Source organism: Macrobrachium rosenbergii, chromosome 5, assembly GCF_040412425.1.
Source record: "Macrobrachium rosenbergii isolate ZJJX-2024 chromosome 5, ASM4041242v1, whole genome shotgun sequence".
Lineage (NCBI taxonomy): Eukaryota > Metazoa > Arthropoda > Malacostraca > Decapoda > Palaemonidae > Macrobrachium > Macrobrachium rosenbergii.
Window position 1 is genome coordinate 56,896,494 of NC_089745.1, and position 19,405 is coordinate 56,915,898.

A 19,405-nucleotide genomic window follows, 5' to 3' on the forward strand; every position below is an offset into this window, starting at 1 on the left:
GAACATTACATTTGATTTGTTTTCATGCTAAAGAGGCGTACATGCAAGATTTTTGGCAAAAACTATATATATATATATATATATATATATATATATATATATATATATATATATATATATATATATATATATATATATATATATATTAACTTTATCACATACACAATTGTTCTGTGCATTAGTAGAATTACTAAAGGACCTCATTCAAACTGGATGGTATCTAATGGAGTTTTTTTATTAGTTACAAGCTTTCTTGGACAAACAGTCCACATTATATATACAATGAGCAGATATATTTATATCTGTGTGCTGGGTAATTTTATAATCCTATAATCGCCAACGCTCTTCCTGTGACCTCCACCCCCTCTTGACCTTGGTCTTTCTCTGATCCTTCCTCCTAGGTGACCGTTTTCCGTGCTTTCTCTTACGTTTTTTCTTGTTTTCCTTGCTAAGTATACGATTTTTCTAGATATGCTGTCCGGTGTTCCCTGCCATCGTGTTGTTTTATGAAGGCGTTCTCTGCTAAACTCATATCTTTCTGTGATAATTTTCCCAACAGTGTTTGGCAGCTGACTGCCGACGTCTGATTATAATGCCTTATGAGATGTTGTTTGCTTCATAGTGATCTCTTCCCCTCTACCCGACTTTTTGTTTCTAATCTTTATTCCTAATGGTGTGTTTTTAGCTGCCTATCAATTTGTAAAATTCGTAAAAAAATTTCCTGTTGAGTGGAATTTGCAACGAAGAGTTGATTACCTGAGGGAGAGTTTAATTATTTTCTTTCCTACCAAATGTATTCCTTTTCTATCTTTCCCTCTCCCCAAAAAACTATTTTTGGGAGAGGGAAAGGATAGAAAAGGAACATTTGCAGGAAAGAAAATAATTACAGTCCCTCAGGACAACTCTTCGTCCCATCAACAGGAAGCTAATAATTTCAAATTGATAGGCAGCTACAAAACACCATTAGGAATAAAATGTTAGAAACCGGTAGAGGGGGAAGAGACAGGGGGTTTATATGGCACTAGACTGTGAAGAACATGGCAAATCAGATATCTGCAAACCTCGGCAGACCGGTGCGCTGGGAAAATATGAGGTGGTCGAGATCTAACTTGCGCCAACAGTACTGCCAGGGGTGGAAGGCATATCTAGAAAAATGTACCCACAGTAGCAAGGAAACGAAGAGGGGGGATCAGAGAAAGACCAAGGTTCACACAGAAGAGCTACGATTATAGGGATTAATAAAATTACCCAGCACACAGATATAAATACAGCCGACTACGCGTCTGCTCATTGTACGGATACTTGATAATGTGGACTGTTTGTCCAAGAAAGCTTGTAACTTTTTGAATAAAAAAGGATACCATCCAGTTTGAATGAGGTCCAATATATATATATATATATATATATATATATATATATATGTATTATATATATATTATATATATATATATATATATATATATATATATATATATATATATATATATCAACCATAGGGAAACATGAAAAATTGTTGTTAATCCTGACCGGTGTCGGCTTTACTGCTATACCATTTCCAGAGGACTGACACATAGTGGTCGAGATTTACAATGTAAATTTATATGCTACCGGTACAGTATACACGAACATACAGATACTCAAACCTGACCGGTGCGCCGTGGTCGAGATCTTACACTCAGTACTGCCAGGGGTGGGGTTTGGGGGAATAGACCTTGTACTCATCAGCGACAGGTCAACGTTTGCAAATCCGATTATTGCATGGGTGCCCCGTCTACCTTTTTCCCCGTCAATCGGCTCCCTTCCTTCAAATTTAGAGAGCTGTTGAATGGTAGATATAACCTCAAAAAGGCATCCACAGTAATACAACACTGTTATCAAGTGCTTACTGCGTTGCGAAAGGCTCCAAACCTAGGAAACTTTGTTCTGCAGCCATAAGATTATAGAAGGCTGTTTGTTTTACCTCTCCATAAAATTTTGCATATAGTAATTTTTATCAGTTCTGCATTTTTAAGCAGAATTCCGTCTCTCGAAAACATTGCTAATTACATGTTCCTTCTAATAATAGGTGTGATTTGTTCCAGTTTCCGTTTAAGTGTATGAAAAACACAGAAAAAGTTCTGCAAGAAAAACTGTGTATCCGCAACACATTTTAAGACGCTGACTTCGGCAACAGTGCTATATGATTTTGGACTTGCGGACATATTTTTTCTTTATAGCCTCTTAACTCGATAGCATTTTGAATAGACATAACATATGTTTGAGGGAGAAATTTAGGTTATTAAACAAGCTTAAATCCAGATCATTAGGTACTTTATGATTAGGTGCTTTATGAAATATAACGATATCATTCGAACATGTTACATTCAACCAATCGTCGTCAAGTTACCTCCAGCTTAAAAGTGCATCTTCGTCAGAAGAAGAAAACAGAGCACAATTGTTTCTCCCATATATGTTTACGTCTTTTTTTCGTTTTATTCTTGTTAAACAAGATCAGTTGCTGCCGCAATTTCTCGGCGTCAACTGAGGGACGAGACCCAAGGAAGGAAAGGACGGCTAATAACGCCTGTCGTCCCAAGACTTGTTCACGTCTAGATCCTGACAACATTTGTTCGTTTACTGATATGTCCCTCGGACTAAATGCCAGACCAAGAATAAAACCTTCCTTGAGAGAGTGAATTTATAATATAAGCCGATCTCTCTCTCTCTCTCTCTCTCTCTCTCTCTCTCTCTCTCTCTCTCTCTCTTCTTCACACTCACACACACGTACACACACAATATGCAGATATTTCATAATGCAGAAAGATATTTGGCTTATCAGCCCATAGTCTGGATGCGCATATAATTCTCTGAAACATACAGAAAGATTTATTCCGATAAAGCAAACAAGTTCAGTAACGTCACATAGAACCTTTCTGCAACGCATCATGAAAATGATCAAATGATGCAATCTTGCTAAAAAAAAAAAAAACTTTCACGTCATCAGACGGACCTGAGTTCGGGTAACACTTTATTTGGGACCGAAAGTGGGCTGACGATATGTTTTTCAAAACTTTAATCCTTGCATAAGACCCTTGAAATCTGATGACCTCGTCACGTACGGAAAATATATGTACTTTATCATGCAATAACAAAATTGCCTCCCGATTTTCATGCTTTTCAGCGTATCAGATGTAAAATTTAAATTTATCATTGAGTGGAAGTAACCCTTACAGTGTTGCTAGTTAAAATTACGAAGATCTGTATGCGTTCCACGTAAAAATTTTCACGAGTAGAAAGAACTAATGCAATCATCAGATTCGCCACATGCAGTGGTGAGAATATTAGGAATCTAGGTCACACCTCTATCCATCCCCTTGTTGTTTGTCATTTGCGGTGAAGATTTTTTGTGGTCGCCTGCTGCCCATTCGTGATAATCGCCCTGGGTTTTAACCGTCTTTGTTGTGAAGATTGAAGGTGTGGGACGAGTCTTGAAAAAGAAAGCGCTATTCGTTTCTAGAAGTGTGTTCAGTTTTTTATATATGTACAAACTTAATTCAGCAACGAATGCAACTAACGTCTTCCGGGCTTGTAATGAACAGTTTAAAGAATAAAAACATTACGGCTCCATGCCTCCCCATACCCTGCGTATTATTTTTAGATACATATATAAGAGACAAGAGTGGATTTGGTCGCCCAAGCCATCTTCCCATATTCAAAGCAAAAAACCGGTTAGAACTTTTCTCCAAGAGAAAAATACCTGCTATGGAGTGGCTACGAAATTAGTTGTTGAAGCCCCATGGCACCTAAACGGGTCCGGTATCCGAAGATCTGGCAATATTACCATCCGTATTTATTAATGTTCCTATGTAATTATGAACAGAATAAACTAAAACATATGGTTGACACTTGTTTTGCTTGAATGGAACATCCTGCTTGAGACAGAGCCAGCGTTGGTTGACACTTATTTTGCTTGAATGGAACATCCTGCTTGAGACATTAGAGCCAGCGTGTTTTATTAAGAGAGAGAGAGAGAGAGAGAGAGAGAGAGAGAGAGAGAGAGAGAGAGAGAGAGAGAGAGAGAGAGACTAAACCCTTTTAAAGCTTTTCTTATCACTCAAGTTGCGTCATGAATTGTAGGGGCATACTTTAGTTTTTTTCTATTTAATCTTGTGTAAGCCCATACGTACCATTCTTTTCTCTAAGTTTTAAGACTAAATTCTGCTTTCTACCACCTACCAAATTACACATACCCTGCCTGCACATGGCTTGCTTAACCTAAGCTATCAACCCACACAGTAATTGCAATACTAGTAACTCTTAAACCTAACAGTTTAAAATTTCACCCGTCCACATTACCACAATCTCTGTTCGGGGTTTTAGTTTAACCCAGGAACTATTAAACCAGACTTCTTAGTTTGGTGGTGTGGAATTTTCGTACCATAGTATTTATGGAACAAATATAGTCTCGCTGTTTTTTCCACATTCGCCAGTGTTCACTCAAGGCAGATGGTCACTAAAACGGGATGGGAGTACGAATTAATTGTGGTTTATACAAGTTTCATGTTTATAACGCCTAGGTACATTGTGCGTGTGTATTATTACATGTATTACGGAGTGAGGAAGGTTTTACTTAGCCGAACATCGTGAGCTTGAGATATTACACCATTTCATGGTGATTAAATAATTTGTAAAAAGTCCGAAGTGATTCATAGTAGTTAGCTGCATTATTTTTCACTGCGGTGTAGTACCCTTAGCCTGACTTCCCAAAACGTTTCAACATGTACCACCATTGTAGTATTATAAGATATATTTACAGTGCTTTTAGAAATAAACATTCACCTAAAGCTGAAGGACAATAATATTCAGAGCATTGGTTCATGATATATTGCACAAGCTACAAAACTTTTTGTATCCGTAAAATCAAATAAAGATCATAACCCTTAAATACACTAAAACCAGTGAACGGAAGTTAAACTTCTGCTGTAACTGGAAAATCTTATAAATCTGGTATTCATGAATACGAAACAGTGGATCAGTTATTTAATATGCTTTGTACAAGAGAAGTCTGGCGGACTTCATCAAGAATCCCGTACGAGCTATGTAAATCATTGTAACCGATCCAGGCTGGGTTACATAGCTATTTTCACAAGACTTAAACCCACTGCGCGTGTACACTTTCATCCATTTACATTATTGAACATTTTAAAGAAAAAGCATTGACACCAGTGAACATACGATAGCGACAACTGAAATCGAACTGTGACCCCCATCATTAGCTTCCTGTGGAGAATTCTCAGGAACAGCCGTAACTTCATCATCGGTGCTTTGAGAAACCGACGTAGTTGGTATCTCAGTAGTTGACATAGTATCAGTAGAGCTCTCTGTAGTAGCACTCGTCGTAAGTGTTGTGTCGTCTTCGGCTCGAGATCTTTGTCCAGTGCCAGAAGAAGGAAAACCTTCGTGATCAGTTTTGCCTATACTCTCATCGGAGTCCTTTAGTGTTGTCCTTTTATCGAAGCTCACTGGTCCTTTCAGTGCCATGAGTTCAGGTAAACCGACATTAATGTTTATGTCTGGCTCTTCGGAGTGATCACTTGACCATTTCACAAGTTTAGCTTCCTTTATTTCTTTTATTGCTTTCTTTACTGCTTCAGCTATTGCATTTTCTCCTGCTTTATTTACTACTTTCTCCTTGATATCATCTGCTTCGTCCTTGACATTTTTTCCTACTTTTTCCTTGACATCATCTACTTGGTCCTCGACATTTTCTCCAGCTTTTCTTGCCTTATCTTTTGTTTTTATTCCTACCCTTAATCCTGCCATTATTCCTTTACCTGCTGCCTTAACGACATCCGGGATATCTAAAAGTCTTTTTGTGCGGTTGCTCGAATTCGCTGTAACTTCCCCAGCTGTGGGATTCGATGGAGAATCTTCCTCGGCACGAGTTAGTGCAGTCAGTACTAGGCAGATCGTAACTAACTTGCAGTACTTCATTTTAAGGTATTGAGCTTCTCGGCACATGCACTTCACAAATATAGCGCGGCAGTCTCTGAAACAAAGAATAATATAAAATTACACCCTATGCCAAAGTAATCTCTAAGGTTTTCAAAACTAGTATTTACAACAAAGTGTATAAACTCCGCTTTAGTGATAAAATCAACTTATATGGTTTTGCTGCTAGCTTCAAATTCTGTACTCTTTAGAAAAAACCCAAACACCAACGACAACCACCCTACTCGAAGCAGCCAGACATGCACGAACCGTCTGAATAATTATACCATTAATTGCATATTTGCAGAACGGATCCATCAAATGTAGCAACAAGTGTAAGTGGGAGGAGACTGACTTACGGTAACCCTTAACGAAATTAATGTTTTGTCAGGTTAAGCATTGTTGCTTCGCCAACAGACCAGTGGGAACGTGAACGATAAAGATCAGTATTACGAGCTAAATTAACATAACCATTAACTTTGTAATTCAAAATTTTGAAATTCAAAATTTTTAAGAGCTTACATGTACCCTGGAAAGCCTAAAAACTGTTTAACCTCCTACTGTCTTCCGCTTTACCATAGACCTTGACCCCCTGTCATCCGAGTTTGTTACCAAACTCGGAGTCAGTCATCCACCCTGATGACATTTAAGTAATTACACCACTTCCTACTTACTTGACCATTTACATCAAACATGAGAAAATTACTAGTAGTGCCCTAATATCACCGAGCAATTCACAATCCCAAACACTGGAAAAGTAAGTACACATTCTTCTATGTACTTGGCCCAATTTACATTCAAAACAAGAAAATTACTAGTGCAATCAGTTTCACTAGTAAAGTTAAAAAACAATCCCAAAGCTAGAAAATCATGCTCAAGATTTGTCTAAATTTACGCTAGCTTTTGGCATTACACACAAACCATTTAATTAGAAGTGTAATTGATATATAACTCTTGCGTCTGTTAAGCACAATGTAAGAGTGGGATATGAAGGTTATTGAATGCCATGCCAGACAAAATGTTAAGTGAAAGACTAAACGAGTCGCCCCGCAAGGCAAAAATCTTCGTCAGGAGCGTAAGTCAAGAAACTTAAGACTCAGAATGGGACAACGGTCTCTAGTAGTGGAGAGAATTTTTAGGAAACATGGAATGTAAGAAGATAGTTCCGAGGCAGGTAGTTACCATACGCTGGATACGGTGCACATTATTGGATTAATGATCATATATTGGATTTTATAGATGAAAAAAATATTAAAGCAAGGGACCTCAATGCTTCAAGTTACGCCATGGCATTAGAATATGCATGTTCACTAAGCGTTAGTCACAAAATTTCAAATGAATCTAAAAACCCAAGGGTTGTAACGCAAGCAACCCACACGCGATAAATTTCGTCGAAATAAACACTGAAATAACCTTGCAGTACAGCAAGACTTCTTAAATCAAAACAAATGCATTAAAAACACGCGTTTATTACTCTTAGCAAAGATAACTGAAAAACAATGTACGTACCGTAATGCGAAGAAGTTTGCGGTCCGGAATTGTCCACAGCTGGTGTACCTTCTGAGAACAGAAAGTTTTGTAAGGGCCCACGTCGACTCTCTCAGTTACAAGAGCGCTAACTCGATAGTTTAAGGATTTGAAAAATAGTAGTTATTAACTGAATGAATAAACGTGTTTCATTCAATATAAAGGCGTTTTGTTTTGTGAATGCAGTTAGGCAGTGATAGCTGGAAGTGGCAAAATCATAATAGTATTAATTTTGGAATTAAGTAGAGCTGGTTAACTCCTATCTTATGCATAATCCAGTTCTTACTCTATTTTAAAATGTTTAGACGGTATATTCAGCTTCCTCTCTTAATAGCAAAAACAATAATTTACTTTTTCTTAGTTGAAGAGTGGTTAGTGAATTTTCATGCACTGGACTTTGTCTTTATGGCTGTTCTGAAAGTGAATGCAATTCCTCATTTCAAAATTACAAGTAAAGCTCTCTCTCTCTCTCTCTCTCTCTCTCTCTCTCTCTCTCTCTCTCTCTCTCTCTCTCTCTATATATATATATATATATATATATATATATATATATATATATATATATATATATATATATATATATATATATATATTATTGTTGTTGTGTGCTATGTATCAGTTTAACTTCGACAGTGAACAGATAGTCTTCGATCAAATTTATTTTCAAGTATCGCAGTCAGCATACAGGCTTACGGCTGACTTGGTGACTACTTTTTAGAGATAGGAACCTGGTATTATTTGCCCAGGATAACAACAGTTTCTTTGCAAAAGTGACGGAAGCATACGAAATTTTCGAGAGAGAGAGAGAGAGAGAGAGAGAGAGAGAGAGAGAGAGAGAGAGAGAGAGAGAGAGAGAGAGAGAGAAAGTGAAAGTTAAGTATATCTTAGTTTATCCAGACCACTGAGCTGGTTAACAGCTCTCCTAGGGCTGGCCCGAAGGATTAGATTTATTTTACGTGGCTAAGAACCAACTGGTTACCTAGTAACGGGACCTACAGCTTATTGTGGAATCCGAACCATATTATGACGAGAAATGAATTTATATCACCAGAAATAAATTCCTCTAATTCTTCATTGGCCGGTCGGAGAGTCGAACGCAGGGCCAACAGCGGGCTACCCGAGAGCTCTACCCACCCCTCCAATAAAGAGCTGAGAGAGAGAGAGAGAGAGAGAGAGAGAGAGAGAGAGAGAGAGAGAGAGAGAGGTCATTAGAACAAAGCATAAGTAATCATCCATACATGAAATCCATACATCCAGAGAGCCATTTCCATCTCTGTGACCCCTTCCCTTGTGTTTAAATTCCGTCCTGTAATATGGCGTCATATAGTAGGCCTATGTGGTGCAGAAAGCAGTTGCTTTGCTGTGCGGTCTTTGTGGGATCATGGCTAAGACCAAGGTCCAAAGAAAAGGGACCTTGGTTAAGTCGATAGCTTGGTCGTAGCAAATTTTGCTTGGTAACTTTTATGGTTTACATAAATTTTGGTCCAACTGCTTAACTAGCTGAGAGCTCTAAAAAGAAGAATTGTTTGTGTATATGTACAAATACAGAAAATATGAAATAGTAATATGAATTATTACTGTTTCATATAGGAATAAAATAGGAATATAAAGTACTACTTGTCTTAAATTATTTTCATGTTAGAATATACAGTAATTTCAGTATGCAGTATGGTTGTTTTATGTATTGGGAAAATGGCTGCAATTTATAATACCTAGCCAATATTGAGCACGACTACGAGTATAAGGTGAAAAGTTTAGTTGATCAAAGTATTGGATAGTAAATGTTTCTAATGTCAATGACTACTGGAAGTTTAGGACACCTTATTGTGGGATGCACCCAAGGCGGAGGACATGGTGCTATATGCTGTTGCTTGTCCGTCATTGTTGTTTAGCATATATGCACGGTTGTTGTGATCTACTGACGTCGTTGTATTTCAATATAACAAATGACTATTGCGTAAATTATAAGTCTCAAAACATCCAAGTGTCTCTCCTTAAACAAAATTCCACCACATTTACAAACATTCATATCCCCAAAACGTATGTATTCTTTCTTGGTATTTCTTAAATACCAAGCAATGTGGCTACAAGCTCCAAGCTCCAGCCATTTGGTGACTTTTAACACCATATAGAGCAAGTGAAGATGCTATTATTTTGTTTCCTAAACATCCCACAGGAGTTTGAAAGGATCGTATGCTATTAATGGGGCATTTCCTTTATTAAGGAATCACAGAAAGTTTTAGTCTTTCTCTTCTCTATTAGTGTTACGGGTTGAGGCTCAGGCCATCCTCCACCCTCACCCACACAGAGGTTCTAGTAGTTCTCGGCAATCTCCTAAAATACTCATCAGACTCAACATTTAATTTTGCTGATCATATGCATGTCTTTATCCATGTATTAACGCACTACGTCAGTTTATTTCATTGTTTCTTTTAATAATAGTTCATGCATTGTTTTACCGATTTTGTTGATTTTAAGCAGTTAAACGTTCGTATTTTTCTTTAAAAGTATAGTAATTCGTCTGCTTTGATTGTTTCCAAAATAGTCAGAGCAGGTGCCCTTAAAATTATTTTTATTTTTCAGTAAAATACGATGGTATTAGCAATACCATTATTATTTAAATATATACATCATATAGTTATTGTTCGATATAAAAATAATTTTTGGTTGGCTTTTTTTATTAGAAAAGACGATGGTCCTTATTCGAAACTGACCAGCTGACACGATGATGTGGATGAGTTCTATGAAGAGAACATGTCAAAAATAAAAATGCAACAAGGAAGTAAAACAATTTAAATATCTCATCAATATACCATTCTTTACTGTAATAATGCAACTTTTGTATATTTTAAGGTTTAATCTATCTATAGTTGAATGTTCGTAGCTGTGGTTTATCCAAAATCAAAAGTGATCAAGTTACATAGTTTCTGTAAAAGTTGCAAGTAATTTATGTACAATTTTCTTACTCATTTCTTTTCAGCCACTAACTAGCCTTAATAGCTAATAAGTCATTATTTATTTTCTAATTAATGGTGTATATCGAACAGAGATATTTCACACAGCATTCGTGAAACCTAAGTCTAATAATTTGTATCAATCCCAAAGTCCAGTCCAAGTGTACTTCATTTTCTAATTGATGATCTTAATATTACTGCATTTACCTTTTTCGTTATTTCCAATTGTTTGATATTTATAAAATAGAAAGAAGCATGCGCTATGCTGTGTTGGCCACGAGGACAGTTGAAGGACTTTTTCAACGCGGCTGCCAGTCGTGAAGGACTTCTCTTCCGTTGTTTCATTGACCTCATACAAATCAACATTGCAATACCTGGGGTCAGCATCGCCATTAATATATAATGTGGCCTCAAGGGAATAAAAAAACAGTAAATTTCCAAGAAATTGATGAAATGGTAAAAATGACACGTTATAAATTTTCAAGAAAACCAGCTTCCTTCACGAACTTCAAAATATCCTCTCCGAGAAAAAAAGATTTCTCAAGTTCCTGAGGTTGGGGCACAGAAGCAGCGCAAAGTGCTACACAAAGACTGATGGCAATAATACGGAATAAACTTTCCTTTGAATGAATTCTAAGGATGGGAGAATTTTGATACAAACTAAGTGATGCAGAGTACAATACAAACACACACACACACACACACACACACACACATATATATATATATATATATATATATATATATATATATATATATATATATATATATATATATGTGTGTGTGTGTGTGTGTGTGTGTGTGTGTGTGTGTGTGTGTGTGTGTGTGTGTGTATAAGCGAATCCCACAGGAAAATGACAGGCAGAAGTTCAGTAGTACCAAGCGCTTTCACGTTTATTGACGCATCGTCGGGGTACGAATGAAACAAAAATATGAAGAAGGTTACAAAGTAAACAAAAAAGAACAAGAATACCAGATGGTCAATTGTCAAAGGGTAATAAACAGAAAGTTAATCCAGGATAATCCCGGATCGAGCTGTCACAAACTGAACCTAAGACCACACAAAAAGAAATACTAAAGTTTAGGCTTACAAAATCCAAAAACATGTATGACCTTGAATACCAGATGGTTAATTGCCAGGGGTTAAACAGAAAAGGTTAATTCACGGTAAATCCGGGATCACGTGGTCAAAAACTAATCCAAATATATACTTAACCATAATGCAAACGGCTTCTTACACATTCAAATTGCAGAAACATGTATATTAATTTTGCTTATATTTATCAACAACTTTTTTAATTATTAAAGAATCAAGTTTAAATAAACCAAGACTTAAATTTAGAACACTTTCATTATTTGACTTAATAAAACAAGATTCGATGATATTCCTTTTAACTGTGTCATTGCACGGGACTAAAGGTCTTGCTTTACTCCAGTTAATAGGATGATCAAAATCTCTCATATGTACGAATAATGGATTCGATATTTGGCCAGTTCTCACAGAATATTGGTGTTGTTTGATTCTTTGTGAAAGTGGTTTTCCAGTTTGTCCATAATATATTTTATAATATTTTTTACAAGGAATTTCATAGATGCAGCCAGAAACATCTTTAGGAGAATTTTTTATCACTAAACTCTTAACATTAAAATTACTGAAAACAACATTTATGTTGAAAAGCTTTAAAATTCTAGGAATCTGTAAAAACCTTTCATCATACGGTAATTTGAGAATATTATGCTTACTGAATTCAAGTTTGTTATTAGTTAACTAATAACAAACTTGAATTCAGTAAGCATATTCTCAATTTAACGTATGATGAAAGGTTTTTACAGATTCATAAGATTTTAAAGCTTTTCAACATAAATGTTGTTTTCAGTAATTTTAATGTTAAGAGTTTAGTGATAAAAAATTCTCCTAAAGATGTTTCTGGAATGCATCTATGAAATTCCTTGTAAAAATGTGAAAATATATTATGGACAAACTGGAAAACCACTTTCACAAAGAATCAAACAACACCAATATTCTGTGAGAACTGGCCAAATATCGAATCCATTATTCGTACATATGAGAGATTTTGATCATCCTATTAACTGGAGTAAAGCAAGACATTTAGTCTCTTGCAATGACACAGTTAAAAGGAGTATCATCGAATCTTGTTTTATTAAGTCAAATAATGAAAGTGTTCTAAATTTAAGTCTTGGTTTATTTAAACTTGATGCTTTAATAATTAAAGTTGTTGATAAATATAAGCAAAATTAATATACATGTTTCTGCAATTTGAATGTGTAAGAAGCCGTTTGCATTATGGTTAAGTGATACATTTGGATTAGTTTTTGACCGCGTGATCCCGGATTTACCGTGAATTAACCTTTTCTGTTTAATCCCTGGCAATTAACCATCTGGTATTCAAGGTCATACATGTTTTTAAATTTTGTAAGCCTAAACTTTAGTATTTCTTTTTGTGTGGTCTTAGGTTCAGTTTGTGACAGCTCGATCCGGGATTATCCTGGATTAACTTTCTGTTTATTACCCTTTGACAATTGACCATCTGGTATTCTTGTTCTTTTTTGTTTGCTTTGTAACCTTCTTCATATTTTTGTTTCATTCGTACCCCGACGATGCGTCAATAAACGTGAAAGAGCTTGGTACTACTGAACTTCTGCCTGTCATTTTCCTGTGGGATTCGCTTATACACTGAAGTCACGTGCATCTACTGTGATTTTTTAAGCATATATATATATATGTATATAATATATATATATATATATATATATTGTATATATTAATCATCTGGAAAACAGAAATTAGAGTAATAAAGAGCATTCTGTTAATGGGAAATCAAGCTGCAATGATTTTCTTATCAGATCTTCCAAGGAATCCTGCCTTCCTCTTCTGGAGTGAACAATTCCTTTAAAGGGTGCCCTCAAAGAACTGGCCTCCCTAAGGAGCCTTTGGCCTTCACCAGGCCCACTACCACAGCCTGGCAAGATACCTGCCTTCCTCTGAGGGAATAGCTTCTGGGTCGGACCCTTCCCTTCGGGGCTGTCCTCAAGAGACTGGCAAGCCTTGGGAGCTTCTAGGCCTCATCCTTGAAGTTCTTAGGCCCTCTCCAGGCACGCCTCCCCAGCCTGGCAGGATACCTGCCTTCATCCGAGGGAGCAGCCTCTGGGTTGGATCCTTCCCTTCAGGGCTGCACTCAAGAGATTGGTGAGCACTGGGGCTTTTGGGCCTCATCCTGAAGTTCTTGGCCCTCTGCAGTCTCCAGGCTTGCTTCCCCAAGCCTGGCAGGATACCTGCCTTCCTCCAAGGAAGCATCCTCAGGGTCGGACCATCCCCTTCAAGGCTGCCCTTAAGAGACTGGCAAGCCTTGGGGCTTTTGGTCCTCATCCTTGAAGTTCTTGGAGCCCTCACCAGGCCTGCTTCCCCATCCTGGCAGGTTACTTGCCTTCCTCCGAGGAAGCAGCCTCTGGGTCGGATCCTTCCCTTCAAGGGTGCCCTCAAGAGACTGATGAGCCTTGGGAGTTTCTAGGCCTCATCCTTGAAGTTCTTGGGTCCTCTCCAGGCCCGCTTCCACAGCCTGGCAGGATACCTGCCTTCCTCCAAAGAAACTGCTTCTGGGTCGGACCCTTCCCTTCAAGGGTGCCCTCAAGAGACTGGTGAGCCTTGGGGGCTTTTGGGCCTCATCCTTGAAGTTCTTGCACCCTCTCCAGGCCCGGTTCCCCCAACTGGCAGGATATCTGCCTTCCTCCAAGGAAGCAGTCTCTGGGTTGGACCCTTTCCTTCAAGGCTGCCCTCAAGAAACTGGTGAATCTTGGGGGCTTTTGTGCCTCATCCTTGAAGTTTTTGGACCCTTTCCAGGGCTGCTTCCCCAACTTGGCAGGATACCTACCTTCCTCAGAGGAAGCAGCCTCTGGGTCGGAACTTTCCCTTCAAGGCTGCCCTCAAGAGACTGGTGAGCCTTGGGGGCTTTTGAGCCTTATCCTTGAAGTTTTTGAGCCCTTTCCAGGCCTGCTTCCCCAGCCTGGAAGGATACCTGCCTTCCTCTGAGGAAGCAGCCTGTGGGTCAGAACCCTTCCCTTCAAGGCTGCCCTCAAGAGACTGGCGAGCCTTGTGGGTTTTTGGGCCTCATCCTTGAAGTTCTTGGGCCCTCTCCAGGCCCGCTTCCCCAGTCTGGCAGGATAACTGCCTTCCTCTGAGGAAGTGGTCTCTGGGTCAGACCCTTCCCTTTTAGGCTAACCTCAAGAGACTGGCGAGCCTTGGGGGCTTTTGTGTCTCATCATTGAAGTTCTTGGGCCCTCTCCAGGCCTGCTTCCCCAGCCTGTCAGGATACCTGCCCTCTTCTGAGGCAGCAGTCTCTGAATCGCACCCTTCCTTTCAAGGCTTCCCTCAAGAGACTGGTGAGCCTCGGCGGCTTTTTGGCCTCAATTCCTTGAAGTTCTTGGGCCCTCTCCAGGCCAGCTTCCCCACCTGGCAGGATACCTGCCTTCATCCAAGGGAGCAGCCTTTAACCCTTTGATTTCGGTTGTAACGTATACGACGCATTTAATAAACTGGCCCGGAACACTGTTGTGTCGTATACGAGCACCGGTAATTTCCTTTTATGTGAAGGACTGATGATTGAAATACTGGCCTCTTTTTCTTGATATGGTAACAGTCTGTCAGTTGCCATACAGTGAATTCATATAAATTCACGTGTTTCCCTAAAATTCATTAGTCTTCATCAAGATGTCACAGGAGGAGGGGTCAAGGGTACGACATCCTCGAGTTGACCGCCGGCAGATCGAGAGAAGAGCTCTCGACGAGGATAACTATTTTATAGACCTTCTCGACTCATTTTCTGGATATGAAAATGAATCGGATTTAGAAGGAAATGAAATGGATAATTATGGTCCTGGTACAAGAGACAGTGATGAAATATCAACCGACAGTGAAAATGACGAAAATCTGCCACCTACAAATGAAAGCCAAGGTGTCAAAGAAGGCGGAGACAGCGAAGTGACCCAGGTGATGAGTGGGAGTGGGCTGCCAGCAATTTCCAGCCCAGAGATTTCATATTTGACAGCAGTGGCAGTGGCATTACGTCGAAATGTAATGTGAATGAAAATTCAAAGGAAGTAGACTATTTTTTTAATTTTTCGACAACGAATTTATGGGGCTGATTGCTGAAGAGACAAACCGTTATCAGAGATTCCTTGTTGATACGCTAGGAGATGCAGTGCCAAAGTATTTGCGAAAATTTGCTCAGGTTACTGTGGAGGAAATGATACGGTTCCTTTGTGTGATTATGATCATGTCGCATATAAGTAAACATCGCATCGTAGATTACTGGACTACGCTTGAGACATTCGAGACAAAAGGAGTGAGAAGGCTGATGGCAAGGGACAGATTTCTTCAAATTCTACGGGTTCTACATTTCGTTGATAATTCACAGGAAACAAGCCCAGATAATAAACTAAAAAAATTAAACCCGTGCTCGACAGTGTGCGTAGAAAATTCCGGGAAAAATTTCAACCTTTCCAGGATTTATGCATAGATGAAAGTTTAATGTTATGGAAGGGAAGGCTAAGTTTCAAGCAGTACATTCCAGATAAAAGAAGTCGATTTGGAGTGAAAATATTTGAACTTTGTGATGCCAAAACGGATTATATTGTCGATTTTATAATCTATACTGGAAAAGATACAGAGATATTGGTAGATGAGGATCTAGGGGTATCTGGTTCTGTGGTAAAAACATTTATGGCCTCTGCATCTCGGAAAACATCACATCCTGTATTTCGATAATTGGTATTGCAGCCCAAAACTGCTCAAGTATTTGGGCGACAACGAAACAGGAGCATGTGGAACAGTCCGGAAAAATAGGAAATTTATGCCTAAATTTCCTGATGTGAACAAATCTGAGATTTCGTCTCAAAACTGCAATGGAATATTAGGTTTAAAATGGCAGGATAACAGGACAGTGTATATGTTATCTTCAGTACATGAAAATATAATGGTAGACTGTGAAAAAAGGTGTCGACCAGGGGAATTTGTGCAAAAACCTGCATGCGTTGTTGACTATAATAAGAAAATGCGGATTGTGGACAAGAACGACATGCTTATTAGTTCTGTGAAGTGTATCCGTAAAACCACGAGATGGTACATAAAACTATTTTTCCGTCTGCTTGATATGATACTAGTAAACTGTCATCACTTGCATGGATTTGTTACTGGCAAGAAAGGGTCATATTTACAGTTTTCTAAGTCAGTCGTTCTGCAGTTGATTGAAAGGTACCCTCCAGCACCTAACAAGATAATTACCCGCACCGTAATAACGCAGCCAAGGCGGCTAACAGAAAGACACTTTCTGATCCAGTTCCCTCAACAGAAAAACAACTGCGACCTAGACTAAGATGTCGTGTGCTCGCATACATCCCGTAGGCCCAAGAAAGGCCAGCAGACATATTTCATGTGTAAAGACTGCAATGTAGGACTATGTGTCGCTCCTTGTTTCAGAGAATACCACACACTTCTGAATTACTAGAATTCTGTCGTAAAAGTTTTGTCAAGATTATTATGTTCAGCTTATTAAATATTCAGATTCATAACCATTTGGTATTCACATTGTTTGATTTCATTCAACTTATGTCATAAAAGCTTCTTCCAATCATATTGAGTCTTATGTGTTTATACATTTTCTGATTTTGTTTTTTATCTACAGCAAAAAGATTTTTGTAAAAATAAATGTTGAAATTCATCCGTATTATAATTTTCTTCATCAAATTATGGCTTTAGTCTTTAGTGAGAGAGAGAGAGAGAGAGAGAGAGAGAGAGAGAGAGAGAGAGAGAGAGTAAATTACTATTTTGCGTTTAATGTTCCTTTTCTGTCCTTTGAAGACTGGATATCATAAAATATAAAATGAGTCGGATGTAATGTAAATCTGATAATCATGGTATTGATGATTTATGATATATGAGAATAATAATAACAATATAATAACCGTTACCATGAGATTAATGAATATAGACAATGTTGTTGTTGTTATTATTATTATTATTATTATTATTATTATTATTATTATTATTATTATTATTATTATTCAGAAGGTGAACCCTATCCATATGAAACAAGCCCACAGGGTAACTAACTTGAAATTCAAGCATCCTAAGAAAATGGTGTTCATTCGAGTGAAATAACAGAAGGTAGTAGGAAATACAGAAAGAGGAGATCAGTTATTAGAAAACAGATGTACTAACAATAAATAAATAAAAATGTAAACAAAGTATTAAATACAAGATGTATTGCATAAGGGTAGTAATGCATTACATTCACTTGAACTTTTGAAGTTCCGTTTGCAACACATCCTCAGTAAAGAGGCTGTTCCACAGTCGTAAGGCGTGAGGAATAAAGGTCCCCTGGAACTGAAAAGTTCGAAGGCGAGGTACATTTACTGCACATTGATGCTGCTGTTCAGCGAATCTGGTTGCTCTCTCACAGCAACAGGGGATCAGGGATCAACTGAGAATGTGAAAGATATGTCAAAATACAACTTATGAAAAAGTGACAAACAAGAGACCATCCGTCTATAGTCCAAGGCATAGCTGCCAAAGAAACCTTCCACCTCGAACCACTCTAAAAGATATAAATCTCTGGCAGAAGCAGACATCTCCCGGAGAACAGTATCCTAGTAAAGGAAGGACAAATTACCTAAAAAATGTTGCACTGATTTAATCACTCATATAAGTATATGAGGACTTAAGAACAATACCCAACTTTCATGCGGCATTTGCTGACATTTTCATTAGATGTTTCTCAAAAATAAGATGTAAGTAAACAGGTACCACTAGAATAGTTGAAGGAAAAGAAAAATATCTGTAGAAAATTATAACAGAATAAAATGATCTACAAAACCCTACAACTTCCCCGAATATTGGTTCAAAAACAATTGAACAAATTCCAAAATGTTAGTGATTAAATATATATATATATATATATATATATATATATATATATATATATATATATATATATATATATATATATATATATATATATATATATATATATATATATATATATATATATATATATATATATATATATATATATATATATATATATATATATATATATATATATATATATATATATATATATATATATATATATATATATATATATATATATATATATATATATATATATATATATATATATATATATATATATTATATATATATATATATATATTCATATGTTAATCATTTTTGTAACAGGAATTTATCCAATTTTTATTTTTTATAGGGATAGGTGTGAGTATGTGTTTGTATTTTACATACACACACACACAAACATATATACATATATATATACACTCATATATATGTAATTAATTGTATATATATTATTACACACACACACATATTTATATATATATATATATATATATATATATATATATATATATATATATATATATATATATATATATATATATAACTGAATCACGAGAATATGGAACGTGATGATGAATATATAAATAAAGACAATTCCACGAAGGAAAGAGAAGCAACAGAGTATTGCAAGGCTTTTCGACGTATTATCCTTTACTTAGCAGACTCGTTTCTCTTTCCTTCAGGGCATTGCCTTCATATATATATATATATATATATATATATATATATATATATATATATATATATATATATATATATATATATATAAGTACTCACACATGTACATATAGTCAATTATATATATATATATATATATATATATATATATATATATATATATATATACATACATACATACATACATACATATATATACATATAGTTTATATATACATACACATACACACACCACACAATTACACATTTTGATCAGCAATGTGATTTATAATATTGATCTCTAGTGAATGTGGCGAGGTGGCAATTGTGTTTACATGTCACATGCAAGTGTGACAGACGACGC

General features: G+C 36.9%; 1 long non-coding RNA gene across 1 annotated transcript; it reads right to left on the reverse strand.

The window, feature by feature from the left end:
- Window positions 1–4,848: 4,848 nt before the first annotated feature.
- LOC136838822 (uncharacterized) lies at window positions 4,849–7,585 on the reverse strand. The gene is made up of 2 exons (XR_010853117.1): window positions 7,480–7,585; window positions 4,849–6,028 (listed from the first exon to the last, which is right to left on the reverse strand). It is a non-coding gene; the product is annotated as an uncharacterized lncRNA (long non-coding RNA).
- Between the last annotated feature and the right edge of the window lie 11,820 nt (window positions 7,586–19,405).